The sequence below is a fragment of the Solanum tuberosum genome, unplaced genomic scaffold, assembly GCF_000226075.1.
Source record: "Solanum tuberosum cultivar DM 1-3 516 R44 unplaced genomic scaffold, SolTub_3.0 scf00106, whole genome shotgun sequence".
NCBI classification, from domain to species: domain Eukaryota; kingdom Viridiplantae; phylum Streptophyta; class Magnoliopsida; order Solanales; family Solanaceae; genus Solanum; species Solanum tuberosum.
The window spans coordinates 1098249-1110979 of NW_006239032.1; the positions used below are offsets into that span (position 1 = coordinate 1098249).

At 33.8% G+C, this 12731-nt stretch overlaps 1 long non-coding RNA gene across 1 annotated transcript in view; it reads right to left on the reverse strand.

Annotated features, from left to right (window-relative positions):
- Positions 1 to 10694: 10694 nt before the first annotated feature.
- The window catches only part of LOC102596226 (uncharacterized), a 13312-nt gene continuing 11275 nt past the window's right edge, over positions 10695 to 12731 (reverse strand). The window contains exon 4 of the long non-coding RNA XR_367437.2: positions 10695 to 10826. This is a non-coding gene — a long non-coding RNA (uncharacterized lncRNA). The remainder of the gene's footprint in view (positions 10827 to 12731) is intronic.

A 12731-nucleotide genomic window follows, 5' to 3' on the forward strand; every position in this document is an offset into this window, starting at 1 on the left:
TATTGCTCTAGCAGCTGCCTTTGTGCTACAAATGTGTCTTCCTAGGATGCTCTTCATCTTTCCTCGTCAAATAACTTTGAAATTGTGATCATTTGTTTTGTGTTCTCTCATTACACATTAGAAAGTGGTTTTCGTTTAAGTTTTAGTCAAAATAGTTGATGTCTTGTTGTAATACTTTTGTTAATATTTTTTTGTATAGATTCTGTTAACTTCTGTTAGTAGTAGTGCTTTGGGGTGTGTTCTATTTGCTTTTAGTATTGTGAAAATATCCTTTCTTGTAGGATAAGATATCGGAGCATCTACCTAAAGATCAGGAACTTGCTGCCAGTTCAGGTGTTCCTATGAAGATACTAGCTCATCTTAATGATGCCGTTGGAAAAGTGTATGGAGTTCAACATTCTGGTCGTGTGCGTGGTTTAGGTGGTAATGTTTTCCCTTCAAATGCTACTCGAGGGAACTAAGAACCGGGTTGTGCAAAATGAGAATCAGTTGACAACTCTTCATTGGTTTTTACAAGCTAAGTTTGGTAGTGAGTTGCCTACTTTCAACTAATCTTCTTAGCCTTTAGTATATTTTAAAACAAACTTATATATGGTATTTCTTTTAACTTTTAGTATTTTCATTACTCTAGTATTTGTGGTATTTTGTATGAATATTCAAGGTTTGAAGCTCTTATCTTTTGCGACTATATGTAGAACAATGTTGGAACTTTGATCATTATTATAATAGCTAGTTTTCTGTGTATACTGGATCAGTGAATCATTTGGAAATCTATTTTATTTTATCAAGTGATAATTATGTGATCACTGTGAATGCCTATCAATTAGTGTATTGATATTGGGATATATAGCAGGGAATTTATTACACACTTTTGCCACGGTTGAACCGTAGCTAGGTCATATTTTGTATGAAAGTTATGAGCAAATTACCAACGCCTAAACTAGCCACGGCTAATATATGGGTAAGTCATGATTTGTTGTAGGCAAATTTACCCATGGGTAGACCGTGGCTAAACACAATCTAAAACCGTGGTTAAACACAATCTAAACCGTGGCAAATTTCATGGCGACGCCCCCTGTTGGGCACGCAACCGACCGTGGCTAAGTGGCCGTGGGCAATATGTGATAGCCACAGTTTGGTGACCTTTTAGCCACGGTTTCACGCGTGGCTAAAAGGCGAATTTTTTGTAGTGTATAAGGCTTTAAGGTTAGTAATATGTATTTTATATACCAAGATTTTAAAATGCAAGAAGATAATTCTTAATGGATTAACGATTTATCTAATAAGGAATTTGAGTAATTTGTCCCCACACCAATAAATCGTTAAGTATAAAATTTAATTCATTCACCAACCGTTAATCCAATAATCTAATATCAATAAGCCAATTTAGCGATTGACTTATCATTTACGGTTCAATTTTGAACAACCCTAGGTTTGACCATAGGATTTGAGACTTAATTTCAAGTTTTTGATTTGAAATTGATATTTGTTGCGCAAAATTTCAACTTCAATTTCAAATACTAAATTCTCCAAAAAGTAGAATTTCTAATCTCAAATTATGATTTCTAATTTTTTTCAAAAAATATAAAACTTGACTCATAAGTTTATATTTTGTTAAAAGGATCCGATTTGTTATATATTTTAAATTTTGCAAAAATAAAATAAAATGATGCTTGACATGAAATTACTCTGGTTTGGTCATAAATTATGAAATTGAAACTTGAAAATTTGAATTTGTGTTTGGACATTCATTTTGCAAGGAAAAAATTAAATTTTCTAATTGGAAGTGTCACGACTCAGACCGTCGTGAGTGGCACCCACACAAACCCTCCGGTGGGAGAACCATTACTACAGCCCAAGCAAATAAATTTTATGAAAACTAAGACATTTAAAGATACGAAAGCAGGTTTAAATGACTATAAAAAATGGAGTCCCCATAAAACTCCAAGGTTTTAACAAACAACTAACCAAACTAATGCGGAAGAACAACCCCTAGAACCTGAAAAGTCAATGTACCAAAAACTCTACTAACGACAAGTCTAAGAACAAGGGGTACAACCCCGAAACTAAACAACACCTTACACAAATAGTCAGAGTCCGAAAAGAGTGGACTTAAACAAGAAAGATCCATGGCAGCTTGAAAGAACTGGCTCACCCTTGAATCTGGTCACGCTAGCTGAGGTCTATCAATAGCCGTCTGAAGATGCCATGTACTCAACAAAGAACAAGCAAGTGCAGTATCAGAACACAACCACAATGTACTGGTAGAATCACACGGCTATCCCATTAAGTGTAACATACATTAGTCAATATAACAATATAATCACATGCACATATCAAACATATACAATATCATCAACATATACGAACAATGAACAACTTCACGATTCTCACATATCACAGTTATATCAATTTAGAGCAACATACCGTCTTCCAATATCAATCATCATTAGATATGAACGAACTCATCACAAGTAGATACACAACACAATTCAATGGTCCTCTCACAGAACCCAATTCAATGGTCCTCTCACGAAACCCAATTCAATGGTCCTCTCATAGAACCCAAACCCAAACAGTTAGTATACCGGTTCGTGGTACTCGATCCAAGTTAGTATGCCGGAACTTGGCAGCCGATCCCCATGTTTATGTCGGAACATGGCAATTGATTCCATATTTATGTCGAAACGTGGCAACCGATCCCATGTTTATGTCAAAACGTGGTAATCGATCCATTCAACAAACCACAATCACAATATATTCTCACAATCATACAACAAGAGGTGATTCATGGCATACAATTATTCAATTATCCTCATTTACGATTAGGGTGATCAATAATGCAACATTTGCATACATACATGCATTATAATGAAGCAAGAACAAACATACATCACATAATCATAGAATCACAACCATTACCTACCTCGAATCCAAGCTTGAATCCCCTAAGGCAATTGAATCTTCCCTTTCCGGATTTTTTCTCTTGTTCGTGGTCTAAAAACATACAATTAACGCAAGGATCAATAGGCCTAATTACCCGGATTATAATCAATTTTATCAACCCTAGGCCAACCCAAGATCTCAATACCCAAATTAGGGCTTTTTCCACCATTAACTTCAGATCAAAACCTTTCCACAATGATAATTACTCAAGAAACTACGTTCTACGGATCGAAAAACGGATTCGGGGAGTTAAAACCTTACCTTTAGCCTCAAGAATGGTGAAAAACGATCAAGAACTCGTCTAGGGTCGTTCCTTAGCTCTCAAAGACGAAAAGTGCAGAATAAAACATTTTTCGGGTTTTATTTTTGACTTAAGTCGCGTCTGTCCCGCTACAGCGGGACCTATCCCGCTATAACGGCACCAATCCCGCTCTGGTGGCCTACACAGAGACAGAATGCTAAATAAAGAATTCCAAAGCCTCATTTCACAACACACCTTCCACCAACGACACTCAGAAAATACCGTTTACGCAAAGATTAATTCCAGAAGTTCTACTCGCCCGAATTCAATTCCGTAAGGTCATACGGTTTTTTTAACGTCTTAGCTATCTACTCATGCAATCGAGTTCCTTATTAAATCACCCAATCATTACCAGATTTCCCTAAACTCACATGACTCTGATTTCATCCAAATCTGGACTAGGCTAGGAAATCCCAAGTTACTACCAAAAAAAAGTTTTCTGACCCAATTCTTTCCCCATTGGCTTTTCCCTAAAGACGGAATTAGGTCATTACATGAAGTATCCCAAAAACTAGTCTAAGCCTATTTTTGAGATCTTGAAATTTTCAAATTTCAAATTTCATGGCCAAACAGACATTTGAAGACAATTTTTTCAAAAAACCACTCCCAAAATTTATGCCCAAACTTTAGTAAAGAGATTGTTTGTATCATGTGTAAGAATTATATTAATGAATGGGTAGTTACTCTTATTGTTGGCTAGTGAATCTTTGTAAAATTATGTGTATTTGAAAATTTATAATCGTATATAAATTGTAATTATAAATATTTTATTTTTAAAAGAAACATGAAGACAAATTTATTAATATGGTACATTCGAATCAAAATATTTTGATACCTTACGTATAATTATAATTTGCTCATTTGATAAATTGTACCATAAGAGTTGAGAGAAGTTGTGAATTTGTGATAACTTTCACAACATGAAAAATAGATTCTTTGTGGGTATTTTTTTTTGGACAAAAGTACTCATTTCCCCCTTGAACTTGAATCTTTTTATTCGGTGTACACCTAAGCTAAATTTCATTTTAATTACCTCCCCGAACTTGTTTATTCCTCCGTCACGTACACATTTATTGTCCACCTAGCGTAGAAAGTGACAACACACTCTACTAGGCGCGTGAGGAAGTGATTTTTTGCCACATCATAAAGCTACAACAGTAAAAAAACGTAAAATCTCCATTTTTCTTTAATATTTGGCATATTTTAAAGATTTTTCTCTCTATTCTTTGACTATTTATTCTCCCTAATCTCTTCTCCCTTTTCAAATTTCAGAATTTTTCTCTCTTTTTTGTTTTAGTTGCTATTGCTAAATTCATGAATTATAATAGGAGACTTATTTGCTTATGTGGGACTCCTCCAATTCTGAAAATTTCATGGACAAATGACAATCCCGGACGTAGATTTCTCGGCTGTAGACACTATGGGGTATGTATTGTTTCATATTTTTTTACTTTTTATTTGCCAAATTCGTATTATGTAAATTTTTTTAACTTTAATTTTATGAAATGTAGTCCGCATTTCGAAATCCTTGTAAGTTTTTCGATTGGTATGATCCAGAATTTCCTAGCCAGGCGAATACTGTGATTTTGGGTCTGTTGAAGAAGACCAACAAAACAAGAAAAACAGCTGAAAGTGTAGAAGGATGTTGAAACTAATTTTGGGCATTAGTTTGATATGTAATGTGATATTGTTCTTTTATTTAGTGTGTCGTTGAATTTTTTTTTGTGAATGCAATTGTTATTAACGCAAGGTCTTTTGCTTCTAGGGTTTTCATTTTGTGGATTAGTTTGGTTTGGTTGTTTAGTTAGATGTATGTTTCTTGCTGATTAACGCTATATATATATATATCTTTGTGTATGTTCAATTGACTTGTCCTTTTTTCATAAAACTACAGTTACATGTAATTGGTAATATGATAACAAAACACGAAATAATAACATAAAGGCATAACATAACTAGTGCTTTCTTGATCATCAAACACAAACATCATAGTGTTTCATTGTTTCAACCAACAACCACAATAACTTAAGTTAACCACCAAAACAAAAAATAGTCACTACTTTAAGCTTGGTTGAACAACCACACAAGCACCAAAACACAAAACAAACACTACTTTAAGTTTGGATGAACAACCACACAGGCACAAACTACAAAACAATCACTAATTTAAGTTTGGTTGTTACAACCACACAACTAAGAAGTTTTCTTTGAGGGTGATTTTCCCTTGGCTTGTGCCCTTGTTTGAATTCCAGCAGCTTTTGATCTGGTTTGAATACGACGCATAACACTTTGGACTTGAAGTTCTCTTTGAGTCATGGCCTGTTTGCCTTTCCACTTTAGTCCCTTGGTAGGTTTAAAACCAATATCACCTGTCACATGCGCAGAACTCACCACACCAGTATTAACCCTCCTACTCCTAGACAATCCTTGCTGCAATATTAACAACATAGTTATTTTGGGTCTCACATTTAAAAATATAATTTTGACAGTTTTATAAGACACTTACATTAATACATGTATATCCAATATCAGCAACAAATACACCTTATCCAACCACTTTTGGCCTCTTCTTGTAACCACTTCTTGCACCTCTTCTTGTACCAGTCTTGTTGCTGCTTGCTCTTTCATATTGACCTCTACCCCTCTTTTTCCCAATGGTGGACTAATGTGAGTAGAAAAAGAATACAACAAGAGACTAAATTAATAAGTAACCTAATCTAATTTATAAAAGCAAATTAATGTGAATGTACCTCTTGAGTGGGTGTTGGTGTAGACTTAGGCTTAGGATTTTTTTGACAATTTATCTTGTTATGATTTTCTCCTTTGCAAATTGAACATGTCATTACTGTCCCCATTCTTGGAAACTTCCCAGCTTTTATCACTTCACCAATTTCTCTTCTTCTGTTCTTTGGTGGCCTACCAGGCATTTGCCTTGCCTCAGGTGGTTCAATAATTGGGTTTCTGCTCTCAGGCCACATTTCCATTTTTGGGATTGGTTGAATGAAATGAGAATATGTCTTCAGATATGTCTCTTTTCTATACCAACTTGAAATTGCTTGTGATGCATCCATGCTCAAGTGGTTCATTGCTGTTATACCATGTGCACATGGGATACCTTTTAATTCCCAAGTTCTGCAACTACATTTTTGTTGACCCAAGTTCACAGTATGTTTGTACACCCCTTCTAACACTTTAAATCCATCATCACCATTCCATTCAATGTTGCACTGCATTGATCTTGCTACATTGGTATTGGATATCATCATTGCCATTGGAGATATTTCATTTGTCCATGTTTCAGCAAATGCTCTTGACTTACTCACCCTACTCATCACCTTAACTCTAATTGCTTCCAACATAGTTACAATAGTCTTGTTCCTAGATCCCAAGATTCAAGCATTGAAACTCTCTGCCATGTTGTTATCTATACTATCACTATTTTAGAAAAAATTTGGAAAAAAGCTTTGCACCATTTCTCCTTATTGTATTTGATAAGGGCTTCAACTATACCTTTTCCCAGCTTGGATAGGGCATTTATATTGTACTTAAATTGTGCCTCAAATGTTGATCTAGCACAAGCACAAAATTTCTTCCTTCTCTCTATGCCTCTGAAGTTTTGTGACCAATTTGCTAGTATGTGTCTAGCACACATTCTGTGCTCACATTCTGGAAATAGTTCATCTACAACAGCTATTAGTCCCTGTAGTTGCAAAGCAAAATAATAAAGATAGTTAAATGTTGATCAAATTAAATTAAAGATAAACAAAAAAAAATTCAGTTACCTTTTACATATCACTAATGATAGTGAGCTGGGAATCATCTTCTATATTAAGATCATCTTGCAGAATGGTCATGGACCATTTTCATGTCAACTTGCTTTCAGTACCAATTACTGCCCATGCTATTGGATACATATGGTTGTTTGCATCCTTAGCAATAACTACCAAAAGTTGACCCTTACAAATTCTTTTTAGAAAACACCTATCCAGCCCTATACATCTTCTACATCCTTGTTGAAAACCCTTTTTCATAGCATCAAACACATATATAAAAAGAGTGAAGCTGTTTCATCCCATCTTCTGATTCTGAATCTTTATGCTTCACAACACAAGTGCTACCAGGATTTGTTTGGAGTAACACATCCCTGTAGTCTAGGATTCTGTTAAATTCTGCCACATGATCCCCCCACATGATCCCCCATAATTTTCTTTAAAATAGTTTTTCTTGTTTTTAAACAAATTACCTTGCCTACATGAACATTCAACTCTTTCCTCACCAAATCTTGTATTTTCTACCCTTTTATACTAGGTTGAGAAATAATCCTCTCTTCAGATACTTCCATAAAATTTTTGAATTACACAAAATATTATTGGTGGTCGTCCTGGTACATCTGTGCCTTGGGTTGTATGTCTTGATAGTGAAGTTCTCACTCCTCCCTTCCTTCCTTGCATACAACAGCCATGGACAACCACTTTTACACTTGACTATTACTCTAGTACTCTCATTCACATACTTGTCTAACTCAACTCCTTTTTTATAGCATATTTTGTAACTGTCTCTCTAAATTCCTTTACACTTTCAAATACCAAACCACATTGCCATATTACAACATCACAAGTAGAATCATATATCACTCTATTACTCTTCTTTCTCCCCCCTTAAACTCCCTCCTTCAAGTTCATCATCAGAAACATGTTTTTTTTCATCACTTTGAAAACTATCACAATCAAAACTATCATAGTATGGCTCATCCTCTATCCTTTGTTAGCTTACCCTTGATTTTTTTTTTGCCTTTTTCAATATCCTCATACCCTTCATCAAGTCCAACTTCACCTAAAAAACCTTTTGTTTTTTCCTTCTTCTTTCTCCTCCTACTTTCTTTAACTTTCTCACATCTTCCTTAACAATCCTCAACTCCTCATGCACATCACTTCCATAGTCAATAGACTGGTCAGAACAAATAGAATCACTGTCTATGTCTTCCTCTACATTTTCTTGGGCACTTGGTTCAACTTCTTCTTGAATAAAAGGTTCAGTTCCTTGTTGGACAGTAGGTTCACCTTCTTCTTCAGTATCAGTCCAATCTATTGATGAATAATCATCATCAGTTTCTTGTTGGACACTTGCAACCCCATCATTCTCAACTCTTTCAATAGATGGAAAGGAAGAAGAGGAACCTAACCCTAGATCTGGTTTTTTTTGCTGTGCAGTTAAAGAACCATCAGGTTTTCCATGTGCATTAAAAGACTCAACCACTTGACTTAACAGAATAGTGTCATGACACACATAAATATCTATTGTGTCCCCATCATGCATAGATAATGCAATGTTACAAATGTCCATGTCATTTTTCAATTCTACCAGATCACCCCTAGAGACTTAGCATAAGTTTTTCCTAACTTACTAATCCCAAAAGACTTAGCATAATCTGCAAGTTCAGGAATTGACAAATGATCTTCATCCACATTCTCTACATATTCAGTCCTACCCCCAACATATACTGGACCTACTTCACTCACCAAGATACCCTCAAATTTGAACCTTTAAATTGAGGTACTTAGTAGCCATAGTGTCAACTTATAACCACAATAACAATCAACATATTGTACAAGGCAACAACAACAAAACATGTGCAATAACAACAAAACAGAGGCAACAGCACTAAAAAATATACAATAACACCAATACATAGACAACAACACCAAAACAGAAGCAACAAAACCAAATTTAATTCATAAGCATACAATTATACAAGGAAATTATAATAAACAGTACAAAAACATAATTGGTACTTAGTAGTCATATTACTCAACATCATACAAATATACATAAGGAAATTACAAAATACCCCACCATTTAACAATACCAAAATAGAATATTGAAATAAAAACCCTAAAATCTTAAATTTACTAAAAAGCCCTAATTTTTTGAACTAATTACCAGAAACCCTAATACTCATGCATGCATAAGCTGAACAACTTCATAATAATACATTCATTAAGTGAAAATTCTAGTTGAAAACTATCAAACTATCAAACCCCTAATCGGAAACTATGCCGAAACCCTAGTCAAATTACGGCGAAACCTTAAACGAAAATAGGGCAAAATATAAATGAAAAAGTAAAGGAAACAAACAATAACACATCATAAGAGTGGATAATCACTTACTTGGTAACAATTTCAAACAAAATCGAAAGAAAATCGACCAATCGACCAAACTCTTCACGAAATCGAGCAAGCCTTCACGTCTAAGAACTGCAACTGACCTAAATTCAGAAAGAGTTTCGCAAAATCTACCCTTTACTCCGTCGATTACACTTCTTAGAGAGCCAAAAGTTTTGAAATCTGTCGTCGTCCGTCGATTACACTTCTTACCCTTTGGTGAGAGGTTTAGAGCTTAGTGAGAAGCTTAGATCGGAAGTTTTGGAGTAGGTGAGAAGGTTTGACATTTAATTATCTAGGTGGCTAATATTTATCCAGGTGGCTAATATTTATCTAGGTGTCATGCGCGTGTAGACACGATTGGAGTGATCGGACAATAAAGGTGTACGCAACGGAGGAATAAACAAGTTCGGAGGTAATTAAAATGGAATTTAATTTAAGTGTACACCGAATAAAAAGCTTCAAGTTCAGGGGGTAATGAGTACTTTTGCCTCTCTTTTTTTCAGCAGACCTCAAATAAAAAAAAATAAGGAAATAATTTTATGAAGTACCATATGAGGGTAATTTAATGGATAGTACTCCGAGGACAAAAAAAAAACTTCCCTAATCTACTGGATTTAGTTAAAACTGTCCTTCGTTAACTCATGTAAAATTAGATAGTCCTTAACTGACTAACATAAGTTTTTAAAATGTGGATTAAAAATTATACATCGGAGCTTGACTAATTTAGATTCGCATCCTATAGGACCCCATTCGGAGAAAAGCACTCCCTATCAATGATGTTTTCATATTCAAAGCTCGAAATCAAAACTTCTGATTATACATTTTTATTAGTGCATTTTTCATATTCACTTGGTATATAGTTTTCATACAAAATATACATATTAATTATATACAATTTTATCAGTATACATTTGATTTACACTTCTTATATATGGTCCGCACTATTCCAAATCCTCCAGGTTATTATTTCCAAATCATGAAGAATTCCAAATTAATTTTCTTTCTTGTGATATTTTCTCTTCCTTTTCTTTTTTCTTTTTTTCCCCATTGCAACTTACTTTGAATTCCTTGAATAACAACATCTATCATATACACATAAAAAAATAATTCATACTCGATCATGTATTTTGTTAAGTCTTAAATGTTTTTAAACAAAAGTGAGATAATACTATATATATAGCTCATGAAATATAATCAAGAAATGAATAACGGAGTATCATTTCTTTAGAGCTATAACACTCACTTATTCTACGCGAAATTGAAATAGATCTAGATCGATGCTATATATACATTAATTCATTACCATGAGTATCGCTTCTCAAATTGAGCATCTTGACGGCCTCCAAAATAAAAGCCATCTTCTTGCACCTTCCAATAACATTCAGAGAGAAAAGCGCCAAGGGATCCACAACCACTAGATATATTGTCATTAAAAACATCAAAAACTTTATCTTTGCCGTTCCAATAAAAATGACAAAAGTATAACGTACCACCAAAGAATTACCCTTTAAACTTAAACTTATATTCTTCAGATACATTGAGTGTTTGATCTCCTAGATCATGATTTTTATCTTGACAACGAAGTTTCAAAGGTGGAGCACCATTTGGGAGGGCATCAGCAATGTGCATTAGATAACCAGGAGTAAACAAAGCAAGTTTTGGGGTCAATGAAGAACTTGTCACTAATGCAAGGCTAAGTACAAAGATGAATAAGAAGAAAATACTATTATTATTATTCTTGAAATAACTCATGTTTGAATAATTGAAAGACTACTATATCTTATCTTGAAACTACATGTCTACTATTTTTGCTATGTATTTATACATGAGATGGAAGGTGAATCTAGCTAATTAAATATGGTAACATAGACAAATTTTTGTCTTTCAGATTGTTTTTTAAGGAAGGAAATTAATATTATATATTCTATAAGTGATTGTTTCATAAGTAGGAAATTAATAATTGCACCAAATGGGAAAAAAAGGAAATTAATTTATTTTATTTCATAGGAGGATAATGATATATCTAGTAAGGAAAAGTATTTGTTAAATACGATATGAGAATAATAATATATCTAACCAAATGAAAAATTAGGAAAAAGTATTTATTAATACCTTATGAGGATAATAGAACATCTAAGAATTAATTGCACCAAATCGAAAAACTAGGAAAATGATTTATTAAATATGGTTTGAGAGTGATGATATATCTAGTCACGAAGAATATTTATTAAATAGCATATGGTATATATGGGAAATTTACATAAATCTCACTAGTTTAGGAGCTAATTACTTAAATATATTCTAGTTTGCAATATTACATATCTTATCATATTTTGGTGTGTCTAGATAAGTTCATATACGTCCAGATACATGTATCTCGGGATACATGAGTCAAAATTAGGTGTAATTTGTTCTAGATACGTTGTATGAACAGATTCACATATATCTATAATACATAACAAATCTCGTTCGCCTCCCTCGTATCTTTCCCATTTTTCTCGTCAGTCTTCTATGTATCTGATATCACATATACACATGAATCACACGAGATATATAGATACATGTATGTATTGTGTATCTCATGTGATTTACATGTACATGTAATACATAACAAAATCTAACTCATCTCTCTCCCTATTTTAGTATATTTGGTAGCAAAAATACATAAATCTAAATGTATATTCCTCAATATATGGTAAGAAACTATTAATTAATGGTAAGATACGTAATATTTTGAAAGTTTAGCTAATAGTAGTATAATAATTAGCAAACCAATTTTTAAATTTTGGTATGAGGGTAAGTGTGTGTGTGTGTATATATATATATATAACATAGGAAAAATTGAGGAATTTGGGTAATTCCTAAAAATACGACATGTAAATGCTTAAATGGGCGTGAAAAAAATGGTGTGAGTATACGTGGTGGTTCCCTAACTCATTACGGAGGTCCTCATAAATTTTTTTGAGAAAATATTTTTTAGGTGCTCTGAGGCGCCAGATCCATAGGCTATAACACATGAAGAATCGAAAAATTTGGGTAATTCCTAAAATAAAGGCATGTAAATGCGGAAATGGTGTGAAATTATGGTGTGAGTATACGTGGTGGTTGTCACGACCCGAGTCTACACCCTGGACGTGGCCGGTACTCAAGAACCATTGCTGGTCCCCAAGCGAACCCTCATCCTGACTGACTACAAGCGGAAGACTAACTTAAGCATGCAAAAGCTAAAAACTGAAATAAAATTCAATAACTCAACTTTTCAAAATTTTAACTCAAATGAACAACTTAGAATAAAAATAATATATTCAACTCGCCATAA